This window comes from Sebastes fasciatus, chromosome 1 (assembly GCF_043250625.1).
Source record: "Sebastes fasciatus isolate fSebFas1 chromosome 1, fSebFas1.pri, whole genome shotgun sequence".
In the NCBI taxonomy this organism is placed as follows: Eukaryota; Metazoa; Chordata; class Actinopteri; order Perciformes; family Sebastidae; genus Sebastes; species Sebastes fasciatus.
In genome coordinates this window covers 27,175,791-27,192,254 of record NC_133795.1, presented here as the reverse complement: position 1 = coordinate 27,192,254, position 16,464 = coordinate 27,175,791, and the positions used below count along the sequence as shown (strand labels likewise).

The following is a 16,464-nucleotide window of genomic DNA, read 5'->3' as shown; positions in this document are numbered from 1 at the left end:
TGTGGTCTATTTAAACGGTCACTGCCCTGCTCACTCTGCTGTTGCTCATAAAACATTTCAGCCTCAGCCCAGCATCCACCTGCAGAGTCCAAGTCCTCCTGGGGGAGTTTATTATCTCTGCTGTGCTGAGCCTGTTGTTCTGAGCTCGGTGTTTGCTTGTGAGGCTCCTGTAGATGCAGGTATACGGAAGTGGAGGCAGACAAAACAGTTCCTCCCTTGCCGGTGTGAATTAACTGAATCAGTTATGCGGTCTGTTAGCCCTGAATGGAGAGGCCACCCACAACCACTGACCTACAACTCATTAGCTCTAATGGAGTCAGTTTAATGAGCCCCGTCTGGGATGACTTGACAAGCAGCCTGGTGGCACACAATCCAGTCTGCAGGACCACGAACAATCTACCTCCCTCTGAAAAAACGTGGCAGTGGCTTCATTCATATGGTAAAAGTCACACAGCCCTTCTAGTAACCCGATCCACCGGGGCTGGCTCTCATTCAGAGAGGACGGGAGGTGCAGGTGACTTTATCTGAAAGCCACCAGTGGGCTTTGAATGACATGCTGCTCATTACGTTGCTGCGGTCATTCATGCAAAACTGCAGAGCTTTGTGCTGAATTCAAGCCCTCAAACTCAGAGGTTGTTGGAATGACAGCCGCAGTAAAATGTGGGGATCTTTATGAAATACATGAATGCTGTCGTCTCTGATTATGATAGAAACTAGTATGTTTTTTTTTTAAAGCTTTCTGTTTTTCTTTTCTTTTCCCTCGTTCCTTTCTTCCAAACTCCCTTCCCATGTAGTCTGGACCTGAATAGCATATGCTCAAATAAAGGGACATTTCTCCTGGTGGTGGTGTTATGGCAAATATTCAAACTTTAGAACAAAAAAAATAAATCATAAACAGTTCGCCATTTGTGCTACAGCGTTGAGGGTTTTACCAAAATGTAGGTCCAAAGGAGAAACTGAAACTGCAACATAGTGCAAATTGTCCATGACTTTGATTCTATACCTTTAACTTATAATGAAACTTTCAATTAATTTAATTATTCAAATTTAGATGACATGTCAACGCGATATCACGCCAAAGCGTGTAATAAACCCGCCTGTCCACCAGAGGATAGCGGTTCAGTGTCACGTTTTGCCTCGCAGAGGCGTGATTATTACACACATGCATGAAGGTGCTGTACCAGCAGGGGGCAACAAAACCTCACTTAAGTTTAGGAAAAATGTCATGGTTGGCCTTGAAATAAGTACGTAAACTAAGTGTAATATATACGTATGGAAACAATGTAACATGAGTACGGAAAACACATCGCAGACGTCACTAATGTAACTTACAAAACAAAACACCGGTCTCCTGGTTGAAAGTCCTGTGTCTGTTGGACCCATCCACCTCCCCTCCCGCCCACCATAAGCAGTCTTTCTCACTTTGTATTCTATGTCACTAACTCTGAGTATAGCATATTAACACAGAAGCATTTACATTGCAGTCAGTACAGACTACATGGTGTACAAATGACACGCCTAAAGCAATACACCTTTTCGTGTGACCGGGCTGGACATGTAGTAGATCTCTTTTATCCCTAAACTCTAACTTGCACTATTTTATGTCTTAGATTCTCATTTAGTTTTTTACTTGTGTGATGTTCTTTTATAGCATTGTTGGCATCGTTCTTGAGACCCAAGATTTTCATTGACAACAACTGCTTCTATAATTGTTTTGCATTTGATAATAAATAACACACAGCAAGTGTTATTTTCAATAGTCCATCCATCCATTATCTGTAACCACTTTTAGAGTCAACAATTAACCTAACCTGCATGTCTTTGGACTGTGGGAGGAAACCGGAGAACCCGCAGAAAAAACCCATGCTAACACGGGGAGCACATGCAAACTCCACACAGAAGGGCACCAATCCGGATTTGAACCTGTGACCCTCTTGCTGTGGGGCGACAGTGCTAACCACCGTGCCGTCGTCAATCATAACCATCATTTCTGAAAAAAAATGCTGAAACTTTCTGGTCATTTTCTCTCCTTTGTGACCAAATTGCTAGACTGTCACCGTATTGCTGGGTGCCGCTATAATTAGACTTCAGTTTCTGCTTTAGGTTTCAGCCTTTCTGCCGTTGTTACAGGACGTCCCGTTTCTTGAGCCACTCGCATCTTAATTGACGGATAGGAATCCATCAATTAACCGTGCACACAGCTGTGCTGTGGTGATTTCATAGATACACAAGGACAGACAGGAAAACGCAGGAATGATAAACATCTCTTAACTTGAAGAGTGTTTTCAGTCAGAGGTAAATAGAGCATAATTTTGTTGCTGTGGGAACCGTACAGCATAATCCTTCCTGAGGGTATTTTTTTATGAGTCACACAAGCAGGTAGGCCTACAAGGGAGGAAACATTGTTTTAAGAGGCATGGTGAAGAAATGGGCAGAGACAATAGAAAGTATACACACAGCTGTGCAGCTATATTCTACTTTGAATTTAACGGCCGAACATCGCTATAGGCTGATTTTCGCCTCGTTGACTACAATCAGTTTATCGGCAAATAAGATTAAATTCACCCATGGCAGTGGCCGGTGTTTGTGTTGTGTTGCATTCATTTTGTGCCGGTTAAATGTTGTGTTGTTAGCTGCCGTATTAATTATATTTAATTACACAAAATGTTTTTGTTGGGCTATGTCAGTACTGAAAAATAAGTTCCTCTCATTGAGTAGGTAGTTGTGTACAGGCTAAAGGGGCTTTTGAAGCAGTTATTTTTCATGTGCAAGAAGGTTATTTTAAAGCTTGTTTAATAAATGTTTATGATCTAATTTGTGGGCTGAAAGATGACATTGGTTCAGTGGTTAGCACTGACGCCTCACAGCAAGAGGGTCGCAGGTTTGAATCTGGCTTTGGGCCCTTCTGTGTGGAGTTTGCATGTTCTCCCAGTGTCAGCGTGGGTTTTCTCTGGTTTCTCCGGCTTCCTCCCACAGTCCAAAGACATGATGGTTAATTGTTGACTCTAAACTGCCCGTAGATGTGAATGTGAGCGTGAATGGTTGTCTGTCTCTATGTGTCAGCCCTGCGATAGGCTGGTGCCCAATGTCAGCTGGGATCGGCTCCAGCCCCTCCGCGCGACCCCTAACGGGATAAGCGGTTGCAGATGATAGATGGATTTAATTTGTGCTCATTCAAGATATGAATGAAGAGGTGACTTTAAGAGTGAAGACAGTTCAGTTAATTTGTTATAATGATGTTTTTGTTCCCTGGCAACAAAATAAACTTTAAATAGAGGAAGAGTTTAATTAGGGCTGTTCCGAATACCATTTTTTGGGCTTCCAAGCTTCACTGAGAAATATTCAAAGGTATTCGAAAATCGAAGCATTCGAATAGTGATTTGGAGGCTGAATACCATGACAACAGTCAAGCTTTGAAGCATTCGGGTAGGGATGCACCGATCTGACTGCAGCAACAAATTGGTCAAAACTTAAACAGGAATTCAAATTACAATATATAATGTATATAGTATATAAACATACAGTAGAATTGAATAGATCGGCCCCATTGTCACGATACCTAATCCACCTATTTGAGTCACTATCGGCTTGATATGCGATCCAGTATCGGTATCGTTGCATCCCTACATTCGGGTCAGCCCTATGTTTAATACAGTCAGTGAGAGCTGTTGATGATAACTGAAGGATTTCTTGACTGTAGTCCAAAGCAAAGAGGTGAATGATAGTTCAGTTCTCCCCTCGGCCCTGTAGAGAAATGATGTTCTCTCAGAGTACGGATCTTGCATCAGGCAGCCCTCAGGGTATTCAAATTGGAGTCTGTTCGACAAAAAACGGCGCACACCCACATACCAACACCCTGCGCAGCAGTAGGTGATAGCTGGCAATGGGCTAAAGACAGTAAGACATTGAATTTCTGTTGAAGACAAACTGCAGAGAGGTGAAACATGGCTGATTGTGTTAAGTTGAATCTGCAAAAAATGCCATTTTATCCAGAAAATACTGGGAAACATGAGTGGAAGAAGATCGAATGCTTCACTTTGGGAATAAAATCTAAATAAAACAGACTGCAGCTTTCAGGATGAGGTCAATAAATGTCAGTTAAGATCAATTTTGGAAATTTCCAGTGAAAAGAATGTCCTCCTTAACATTAAGATAAATCATTTGCCGTTTTTGATACCACACCAGATCTTCAGACTAACTTGGCGTTATGTGAGTTAGATTTTGTTTATTTTCTTAAGTCAAAATGAGTAAAGAGCTGACAGGAGGATGGAAACAGGCTTATTTTTAAAGCCCCAAAACCACTATAACATATTCAAACACGTTTATTAAGTTACATCATAAAATGTTTTTTTACTGCCGTTACCTCATGTTACCAGACATGCTCACACCGGGTATCGGATCGGTTTGCTCCGACACAAATGTCAAAATTGCAACACATGATTTAAGGTTACATTTAAGGTTCTGAGCCGTTGCATACCTGCCTCAGCTTGTCCTCGAGTTGTAGTGAAATCTCGTATTTTGTCGTTTTGGCAACAAGTCAAAGGAAACATGTTAAGAGGGATAATAGCATGCAATTGAAGCACATAATTTCCCTTTTCTTATCCCCCCCGACTGCTGTCCTGTTGCATCTAGTTGAGGCAATTTTCTGTTTTACTGTTATCAGACAACTATGTGGGAAACTGTTTCCAACAAAATATGACCTTTGGTTGGGAAATGGGGCCTCTGCTGGCAGTCGGTTGTGATTTAAGGCAGATGTGTGAAAGTCTGCCTGGCGCTGAGACCTGAAGACCACATCAGGTCCAAACTGAGACCGAACTGAGTGATGCCAAAGAGCCGGATCAGGGAGGGCCAGTCATTCAACATCTAGGCTCAAAGACTGGAATCCAAAGCTTTTAGTGATGCAACAGATAGAAACTGGAGTGGATACTCTGAATCGAACATTTGGATTACAATAGCAGCTTAACTCTGTTTATCTTTCCTGCGATAGATCGGATACGCAACCTGCAGAAATTATAATGGAGCTTTTATGATTTAGTATTCATAAACAGTTCCCGCAAGAGGACTTAACTTCCTGTTAACCACTCAGATTATACCACACGCCACAAAGTCTATTGAACTTCACAACGTCAAGTGAAATTAGTTAAAGAAAGAATGTCAACTTTCTTTATATCGCCCGAACCCAACTATGCAAAATATGACAGAAACCACCGCATGAGAATGGTAAATACCAGATTTAACAAGGACAGTTTCATTACTCACTGATGTCTGTGTTTGGTCTCACTGCGCTGAGGAAACACAGCTGAGCCCAGTCTCTATACACAACGTAAGTAAACACAACAGGCTCAGCGGAGAAACAGGCTCCGCTTTAGCACTCAAATTAGTTAAATAAATTCTTACAACGAGGACTCAAAGGGGGTCGACGTGTGTTGTCGTGCAGTTTATGATCAAACCTCGGCAGACCTCACCTCGGTCTCCTGAGATGAACTTTACATTATATTTTACTTGTGAATTAACTTTGGCCCAGTTTAAGAGTTGAACAGCCTCGGAGACCCGGTGCTGTCTCAAGATGAGTGCAATCCAAGTGATTTTTCAGTTTTTTTAAGGATTACGGCCAATTACGTTATTGGAGGACGGGACAACGGCAGATGCCAGATCAGATACAGCTTTCAATGCTGGTACAGAATAGCAGCTTTGATTTCTCCCATCACTTAAGGACATGATTTGGCCAGACTTTTACATCCTCCTGTGTCCACACTTGGCTGATCTTGATTGTATTACTGTCATATCAAAAATCATGCAGATCCTTTCAAAACGGAGCTCCAGACACATTATTTACATTTCAGGGATTCTGCTGAAAAACATTAAAGACATTTTTCCTCATAGTTCAACTATTTTGCTGTAGAGGATTCATCAATTTACACTAGTGATGTCGCACTGTCAGAAATTTAGTAGCTGATACCAATACCAGTGAAAGTCCACAATTCTCGATACCCAATTTGACACCACGGTAAAAAACTAAACAATAAATCCCATGTACTTCAACATACACTCCTTTATTACTGTTTGCATACTGTTTTTTGCAAATTTATTATTAATCTTTGATGATCAGCCTCAAGCTTCTTGCCAAAAACTAAATTTTACCAGATTACATTTGCACACCACAAGGATAACGTTACAATTTACCTTTAACACATCTTATTGTACGCCGTTAGTCCTGAGCCCTGATCCCTGGTACCTGTGGTACCTGCGATACTGTAGAAAAACGAGTACCATCACATTTTCAAAATGTTGGCATTAACTTGGTACTGTATTGGTTCAGTATCAGTTCTCGTAAACTAGGGATGTGTTGATCCGATACTTATTATCGATATTGGTTTGATACTGGCCAAAATCACTGGATCAAATATCAGAAAAAAAGTATAATCCGATACGATCCATTATCCTAAACGATCTGTCAACAACTGCCATTGAGGTAAAGGCTCATTGAGTGTTTAGTTATATCCAGTATTTCACACTGGAATCATAATTGTAATGTTGGGGGTTATGTATTTCTTTGTTTCACAGTTTGAGCATGATGTTTTTTAGATGCTAGGTCAGTGGTGTAGTGGTCGTTGATGAGGTGGGTGTACTAGATGGTAGCCTACAGGTTACTCAGGAGGAAGTGGGTATACTCTCCTATATTCCAATGATGTTGGGTATACCAAGGAGGGTATACTGTACTGTATACTCCGTATACCTGCGTATACCCTCCACTAGACCACTGGGTGAGGTTAAGCAAAGTGCATGATACAAATGTATTATTAAAAGCTTAGTTGTTTAAGAGAGGGAATAAGATGGTATCGGATTGGTATCGATATCAGCAGATAGTCGAGTTTGCGGTATCGGGAATGAAAAAGTGGTATCGAGCCTTCCCAAGTTTACAGCTCTGTTTGTGTCTGTCAGCAGTATTATAGAAGAGCACCAGTTCAAACTGTTTTGAATATGTTGTTTATATGTTTTCATGCTGGTTTGAAAACCTTATCCCCAGTTATTTCCTGTTATTAGAACAATCCAGCAGTCCCTGTGTTGTTTTGTAAGATATTGAGTTGTGGTCTGTTCCGTTGTGGTGACTCTGTGACCAAATGTCCTAAATACTGTTGTTTTCATTTTCACCAAAGAGGCTCATAATGAGTTTTTTATAGAAGAAAGCTTGCATTTGCAGTAAAAGTACCACATATTGGCTTTGGACTTTGTTAAGTGCTGAACCTCTTTAGCTGAACTATTTCAGTTCTTCAAGTACGTCACAATCTAAACTATCTCCTTGTGGAATCAGGACTCCATTTCCTTTTCTACTTTTTGTTTCCATCTCTGCTTTGACATTTTGTGGGAAACTCTTTCCAAATTGATTGTTTAAAGTCTCGCTTCACTGAGCGTGCGATACATCTGCACCTTTTACGACCAATCAAACAGCTTCTCACATACCCTCTGACACCTTTGTGGCTCTATTTTACTGCAGCCTTTGTTTTCCTCACTGCAATTTCCGTATTATGGTTACACCTTCTCCAAATAAATTCACCCCTGCTGTTATGATAGGGTAAATAAAATGACGCCACGGAAGTGGCGGTGTGTATGCAGAAAATGCATACGTGTGCTGTTTTTGAGATTTTCTGTTTCAAGCAAATTTGACTGTTTGTATCCGGTTGCAGTTAGTGGTTGTCTGGGCTTTTGTTTTATTTGATTTTAGTGGCTCAAATCAAAAAGAAGATTCCTTTACTCAATTAGTATACACTCTATCCCTATGATGAAATTACATGCTTGAGAAAGTGGAGTAAGAATACAAATTTGGATACCGGGCAAGCCCATTGATTTGTGTAGCAGTCTACAGATTGTGGAAACAGTTTTGGTTTGAAAACAGTGGGCAACCTCCAGGTCCGAAAAGTGAAGCCAATAATGAAGTACATTACACTTGCATTCTTTTTAATAGCCAGCAGGGGGCGACTCCTCTGGTTGCAAAAAGAAGTCTGATTGTATAGAATTCTATGAGAAAATGAGCCTACTTCTCACTTGATTTATTACCTCAGTAAACATGAGTTTATGGTCTCAATCACTAGTTTCAAGTCTTCTTCAATACAGCATGATGTTCATTTAGTAAATTATGGTCCCATTTAGAGTCAAATAGACCATAAAGCAGAGTATGCTTTAGGGCGTGGCTACCTTGTGATTGACAGGTCACTACCACGGCGTTGTCCGGTCTGGGAGATGTCCGTGTTTTCGTCTTACAACTTTAACTCTTTCAAAGTGTGTTTTCAGCTCATAAAAGTTTATTTTTAATATTCTGGTTGCCTAAAAATGTCTTATTCAGCCTTCCGTTGTACTTAGCTCCACCCTCTCGTGTCACTTCTGGTTGAAAAAACAAGATGGCGATGGCCAAAAAAAGAGATGGCGGCGGCCAAAATACCAAACTTGAGTCTTAAAAAAAACGCAGTCCACAAAACAGTGGGTGACGTCACAGTGACAACGTCCACTTCTTATATACAGTCTATGTTTGAAACACTTATTTAAATGTAAAAGTAATTGTATGTTTTGCAGCAAATGTTATGAGAATTTCCCTTCTCATAACAACGTGGCGTCGAGACGTATCTGAAAGAGCTGAAGTTACAGATGGATAGTTGGGTTACAGGGTTGAGTTGTGGTTGGCGTGCTGGATGAGGAGAGTGATTCACAGTTCACACTGTGTGTGTGGCCTTATTGTAACTCACACTCTCAGATGATGAGGTACTCCTGCTAGCAGGGCTCTTCAGTAGAGAGGGGTAATACAGCTCAAGCACAGGCTTGTTGTATTTCTGCTGCTTATCATCACAGATATTCACTTTTACAACGTTTTATATGACATTTTAATCAGCTCTGTTCAGTTATAAATTTAGTACATGGACAGATTTTCAAAATAATGTCAACTGTGATATCAGAGAGGTACTCCTCCTGAGTTATTAAGAGAGATAACACTGTCGTTATGCAGCAGTTGGTTTGAACAGTAGTTTGTTGTTCTTTCGAAGTTTTGTAAGTGGGTACCATGTTCACCTGTGCCTGAGGCTGCAAGAGATGATGGGACATGTCTGCATGGAAGCACAGATGCTGATGCAATTATACATGAAGGGTGGCTAATCGGGTTTGATGCCAGTGAAGGGAGGGATAACACAAGCTTCTGTAATTGTAGGCAATTACAGTCCTGTTCTTTTGGGGGACATGGAGAGGAGGACAATTATCAAAATATTCATCTTATCTATTATGACGCCTAAACATAAGAAACTGTAGGTTTTCAATAGATTGATTTGAATTGATTTCAAGGTGTTATTGTCATTATACAATATAAAATTGCACAATAAAATGTAGTTGACATTAACCTTAAGTTTTCCTACTCTCGCTGTTTATTCTGTTCCCTGAGATAAAAAACTTTTTTTAACCCGTGTGACAAAAGTATGACAAACAACCAATCCCAGCTGGCAGATATCTTTTCTGTCTTCTGTAAATATCGGTCTACGGTAAATATATGGAGGAGAAGTCAACGATTTTAGTGCAGGGCTACCCAGAGCTTTATGATCTGTCCCACGGACTATTGTACTTGCTCCACCCTTTCCAACATCGGGTTGAAAGGTGACAGAAATTGACAGACAAATCGAGCAGTAAAGCCACTATGTGTGATTTACGATGCTGGAAATCCATTTGTTAGTTTTGACTTTGTTTAGCTTACTGCTAAATTACTGTAATTTCATCTTCATTGCAATAATGCAATGCATTATTGGCTGCTCAGTAACGGCAGACGCGACAGGAGCGCAACCTCCAAAGCACCTTGGATAAAAGAATGAAAGCGTCACGGCTGGCGTTTTCCGCGTGTTTTTAGACGCAACATGCGAACAGCACGTTATTGTTTTCTGATTTGCTCCCTTTTGCCATCCTTTACAACGGAGAGAGCCATAGTGACCAGCACTAACTGAATTTCTGCCAGGTTTTGCTGCCAAAATTCAACTAAATTGAAATTTGAACTTTGAATTCAGTTGAACTTTGACCCTCAAATATGCTGTTGTCCACTTAACTTAATGTTAATTTTGGGCATCTCTGAATTCCTTGGGTTGTGTAACTTACTCTACATGGTAGAAAATATCAGAGGAAAATAAAGGTTGTGATAACTTTGCACAAACTATCCATCTTGTACGTATTGTATGTGTTATAAAAGCTTTTATTGGGGTGCTGCTGAGCAAGTGTTGATTATGACCAGTGGGCCACCAGGTTAGGCATGTGAGAACAGAATAAAAAAGTGCATGTTTAAGTGGTGCAAGATGTAGATTAAAAAAACATTACAAGAAAGAAGATATAGCACTGTTAATATGTAAAGACCCTTTTTATTGAGGTTTGGAGTTGATGGCCGTCTGTCTTGTTAAACAACCACAAAGGTTATCTTTTAACCATATAAATCTATTGCTTGATAAAAGTACTGTAGTTCAAACTCTGGAAAAAAGTCTTGCAAGGAAGGGCTGGACCTCATTATATCTCCTACATAGCACAGCCTAACAGAACCAAAGACAAACTGTCAGGTGTCTGTCAGATGAATGGAAAAAAGAGAAGTATTACAAAATAAAAGGAAAAAGGTGTCAAAGACTGTACAATGCAGACCTATGTTTCTTTGCATGAACAGGTTTGTTTTTAGGCATGTGGAAGGCTTTACACCCTGCTTCTACTCAGATGGACCATACAGCATCTGTAACCTGTCTTTAAGAGTCCGAGTCTGGTCTGCCAGACCCGGATCATCCACCTGTGGAACAGATTGTCCAGCAATGAGGAATGTAGAAAAGCTCCACCGATGTACATCGTTGCTCTGCATACCAGAAGAGATGGTCAAAGACCAGTTCTTTTTCCATCTTTTAGCTCAAGTCTAACATTGAATACATCACATTTTGTTCATGAAACAAAAGAAAAAAAAGAAAAAAAGAAATGTGAACAGATCTGAGTTACAATGTGTGGTCTTAAATTCAATTAGAACCAGAACTGACAGTCTTTACTGTTTCCACTAGACACTTTTCATGTGTCGCTATTTAAACATTTCTCTCAGATCCAAAACAGAAGAATTTTGGCAGCATGGATCAAACGACACTAAGAAGTTACACATATGTAAATACAGTATAATGCACATTTTCCAGACTGATAATGCTGCGGTATTTGGCCAAGCTGATAATAATTTTTTAGTCACATATAGTTGAGCAAAGATATTAATTCACTCTTTTTGCAGGGCAGCACTTCTGTTAAGGAGAGGAAGGTTTGTAGTGCTGAAAGATTTAGTCTTTAGTCTCAACATTTTCTGGTTTCAGCTTGTGACGATGTGCTACTTTTTTGTTTTACATCATTGCAAATGAAATATCTTTGAGTTTTTAACTGTTGGTGGACAAACAAGCATTTTGAAGACTTCACCATTGGCTCTGGGAACTTATAATGGAAATTTTTTTACATTATATGGACTAAACAATTGGTCATTTAATTGAAAAGGTAATCCAGAGATTATCTGATATAATAAAAACTAATTGTGCAGGCCTAGTTTGCAGACTCCATGAAACTAATCGACAGAGTTTATGCCTCAATATCCTCTCAATTGAAGAGTCAGGAAGACATGTCAGCTGAGGATAAGCCACTGGAAAGCACCTTCCAAAGCCCCACCACCTTAGTTTGGGAGGGTTAGGCATATTTCACTACTCGATGTTCAAGTAATGTGCAACACAGTATTATAAGTCACGACACACAGAAAGATGCATGTAGACCCGTGTGGCTTTTGGGTAGTCATGGTGCATAAATCAAACATGTAGTGAAATATACAGCATAGGGCTGCCCCCTCTTAAGTTCTTTGCACATCAAGTCCTTCAACGTGTAAATATAAATATGACCTCACGTTTTCTGAAATCACGTTTACACGCCGACTCTGAAACTTTCGTCCGTCGTTAAAGTTTTCAGAACAGGTTTGATTTTCTGCGTTTTTTGCATCCGTTAAAAGACAAAAGAGGGTTGTTTGAGCACTCCGAACCAAACGTCATCATCCACAATGGCATCTGATAAACATCCACCAAACAACCCGGTCTCACGGGAAGGCGGCGTGTAAATAGCACGTTACACAGACATTCCGCATGTCATGAGGACGCATATTAAGCTTTTCGCATGTCATTGGTATGACACTTTTTGTGTGTCATTTGTACGCCATGCAATAAAACTACGGTAACGTTCTCAGTTAGTTTGAGGCAACAAAACCACTCACTTAGGTTTTGGCAATAAAAACATTTAGGTTTAGGAAAAATGTCATGGTTGGGCTTAAAATAAATACGTAAACTAAGTAAAATACGTACTGAAGCATCATAACATAAATACTGAAAACACGTTACAAACGTCACTGAAAAACGTGACAAACGTCACTAACATAATTTACAAAACATAACACTGGTTTAGAACATCGGTCTGATTGAGAGTCCTGTGTTTGTTGGACCCATCCACCTCCCCACCCGGCCGCCATACGCGGTCTTTCTTACTTTTTATTCTACTTGACTAGCTCTGAGCCTAGCATATTTACGCGGAAATAAAAGAATACAGAGATGCAGAATTTAAAGATCGATTGTGGCAGGTGATTGCAGAACAGCTTGGAACCGGGAATGGTCGCAAAACAAAGGATGTAGTAAAGATTGGACCGTAGTGATTGTCCTCTAGGCAGCTAAATGATAGCTTCTTGCTAATGTCATTCATTCATTAGCCCCGTCTTGGTCCAGAGCAATCCATTGCACCTACGTAATTAATTCAGTTTTGTTTTGCACTGCGATTTTCACAATGAATAGAACAATAAAACACATTGGATTCAGTGTGCAAGGTTTCCGTGCGTAAGGTTTTTTATCGAATGACAGATTTAAAAAAACGCATATGACAAATACGGACTTGGGGTGCAAAGACCATTAGTCAATTAGTCGACTAATCGGTCATCTTTGTCTCAGATTATCGATATTGATTTCTTTAGATGATTAGTCATTTTTTATGCTTTTTTTCTTATTGAATGTCTTATTTCCTAGAAATTAATGAGCACATCTCTGGTAAACACAAGATTTAAAGTGGTGCTTTTGTGTGATTCTTTGTGGAGAAACTCAGTTTCACAGATCTGTCGATGAAATCAACTAATTGATTAGTCGACAAAATCATACGAGTGTTAATTGACTAAGAATTCCTTTGGTCGTGGACAGCCCTAATGTTTTTGATTAAAAAAAAATGTATTTTCAAAATTCACATACTTAGCATAGTTTTGTGGATATTATATTTCTCGCATGGCATCTCGCAAAATTTGGCTTCCTAAAGATTTGCTTTCATTTTGTCAAATGTTGTTGTGTATTGTGCAGTTCAAAACATCGGAAGCAGTTCCTTTTTACAAAGCAGCCTTTAAGTTGTCATATACATTTTTCTTTTTCCTTTGTTTAAATGCAGAAAACCCCAAATCATTTACCATTTAAAAAAATGAAAACAAGAATGAGTCATGTAGAGTCCACTTTACTTTTTTTCAGTCGAAAGTTTAACCACAACTGCCAAGCATACTGTGTGTTCAACTTCCCATGTCAAAAAACACGACCGCAGGTTCCCTTTGAAGGCAGCATCAACCGCACAGAACAAGTGACCGCGAGTTCAAAGATACCTCAAAAGACTGGATGACAAACTCCGCCCCTGATCAGAGAGAGTAGAATTGGCCTTGAAATGAAGCTGCCATTGATGAAGATGAACATTTGATAGATGTAAAAAACTTTAGCCCAACCACAGATACCATCAGAGGTGTATAAGAGAAAAATCTTCTTTTGTTATTTCCTTTTTTTTTTAATTAAGCACCAAGACCAACATCCTACCTTCAGCTCACCCCCCTTCAGATTTCATCACTCTCTTTGTTGTTGTAAACTGACTACTGCCTCTTTTGTTTGAGTGCAGAGAAGCCTCCCTATTGATCTGGCAGTTTGTTTTTCCTGCCAGTTGATAACAGCCATATGGTTTAGCTTATAAATGAGTTGCTCTGTTCCCATATTTACTACGAAGCTCAAACACAGACTCTCTCTCTGTCTGTAAACTCACTATATACTTGGAAACTATTCAACACTTGTTGAACATGTCATATAAAAGGTGTGTTTAAATTCCGACCCCATAACAACAAATCTACAGTTTGGAAAAAGTACCTATGAAAATAGCATAGCAAGTCTTCTCCAGTATAATCACCTGCTATTATGTCAAGAATGCAATAATGTGTTGTAACTCTGTGTGGTACACATAATTTGAGTAAAAACTGCCCTGCAGCTATACAGCTCCTTGTTTCCAACCCAACACATACCATACAAATAACAAAAAGTGTGCAGGAATGCTTTGAGAATATCACCTAGCCCAAGGAGACGGCTGCAGGTCTGATCGGTGCTATTGTAACCTGATGAGCCCGAGGCTAAGCTCCAGCAGTTTCTGAGGGGATGGAGGAGATGATCAGCTCCCTGTTGGGTCTGATCTTCAACCCTAAACCCTCATTAGCTCACTAAAGCAGAACTATTTTAATAAAGTTATCAGCAGCTAACTATCATAAAATATAGATACAGAAAGTATGAAAATATTTAAGTGTTTTTTCTCACCTATAGTTAACAGAGGTTTTAGTGTAACTTGAAATCCATGACTATTCAATATTAAAAAAAAAAATGCTTTCCTTTCTTTGTAAATTACTTTAATGTAATGCAAAATATGTTAATCTTCTTTAATGCTTTGCTTTTTATATAGAGTAGTATAAGTTACAGTAGATTCATGCAGTATAGGTGAAGGTAAAATAGTCTACCTCTACAAAAGCTCTCTCTTCTCTCCACTGATGTACAAGACTCCCGAGGATCACTGAAATATATTCCAGTTTGTGTCCAATTCCACAAGATGCCAGGGAGGGGAAGAACAATATCTCTGTCAATTATCCCAAACAGTCCTTTCTGAGTCTTGCACTTGTTTGAAAATTGTTCTGAAAGTCATTGAGAAGCGTCCCAGAGGCTGCTGGCTCCGTCTGCCTGCCGAGGGCTGCAGGTCCTAGTGTCTGCCTGTCTGTCTGTGAGCCACCAGCAAGGGTTCATAACTCACATGGTTATATGTTTAAGTATCCTAAAGTATGGTAGTTCACGTTCAGAGAAGCTTCCATGACACAATTCACTACTACTGTTATAATTACTACTGTGGATCTACTAGAATAAATGAAGTTTCTGTGAATACATGATTCCATTTTACTGTGTACTAAACTTGTTTATTTTTCCTTCATTTCTTTCTCAAACTCAAACTCAATCCACTGCTGTTGACTCCTGTTAGTACTATTTTAAGCCATGATGGCTGTGTGACTGTCAGTTGGTCCGCCACTTTGGTCCAGACTGAAATATCCCAGCAACTATTAGATAAATTGCAATGAAATCTGGATATCAGTCGTGCAGGTTGGTGACCAGCATGAGGAGGAGGTGCCAGGCTGTTGTGGCTGCGTATGGATCTTCCACCGCTACTGAGGCTCCTGACGGTGTATTAAATGAATAAAGTGTAAAATAGCCAATATGTCTTGTTTGTTCCTTGTTACTGATAGAGAGTTCAATCATCCGATCCACCAAACAACTCAAAACAAGAGTCAACACCAACAGGAGAATACACTGTTTACCATTGGCACAGCATTTTGGCAAATTTGGGGGTGCTACCCAGATAATCAGCTGTGCTGCTCATCCCACAAATGCATGATCCTTACAAGTTGGACATCATTGTGAAGGTAAATAAACAGGCTTTCCAACGATGTAAAATACAATGCCAATTAGCATTGTAACAACAGAGAAATAATCCACCAAACACAAGTTTCAGAACTTCTTTTTCCCAGTTTAGTTTATGATCCCCTGACTTTTCATCTAGCAACACATGCAAGTCAAAGTTTTAACTTAGCCAGTGAAATATCTCTATTGGCACACATTTTGGTACACACCTTCATTTGTTCCCAGAGGATGAAACCTACTGACTTTGGCGATTCTCTGACTTTTTCTTTAGCGCCAACATGAGGTTCACATTTGTTGTTTTGAGTGAGATGTCTCAATAACTATCGGGTGAATGGCAGTGAACTTGATGCAGATATTCACGTCCCTCTTCAGATGAATTGTAATCAATTTGGTGATCCTTTAACTTTTCATCTAACATCATCATGAAGTTTGTCCAATGGTTCATGACTAAATTGAGCGAGACACTGAACCCCAAGTCACTCACTGCTCTTATAGGATGGGTTAAATGCAGAGGTCAAATTTCATGTATGTACTTGAAACAAAACTAATGACATTCCCATCAGCCTCAGCAGCACTTTGTGTTTAGTGTTAATTAAATGGTAGCATGCTGACTCAAAGCACAGCTGTACCTACAGTAAGTACAGCCTGACCGCTGCTAGCATGGCTGCAGACTCTTGTT

The 16,464-nt window shown here is 39.8% G+C and overlaps 1 protein-coding gene across 1 annotated transcript in view; it reads right to left on the bottom strand.

Annotated features, from left to right (window-relative positions):
- Nucleotides 1-14,982, bottom strand: part of ngfb (nerve growth factor b (beta polypeptide)) — a 30,598-nt gene extending 15,616 nt beyond the window's left edge. Inside the window, exon 1 of the mRNA XM_074640636.1 lies at nucleotides 14,840-14,982. The gene's annotated coding sequence lies outside the window, so the exon portion shown is untranslated. The remainder of the gene's footprint in view (nucleotides 1-14,839) is intronic.
- Between the last annotated feature and the right edge of the window lie 1,482 nt (nucleotides 14,983-16,464).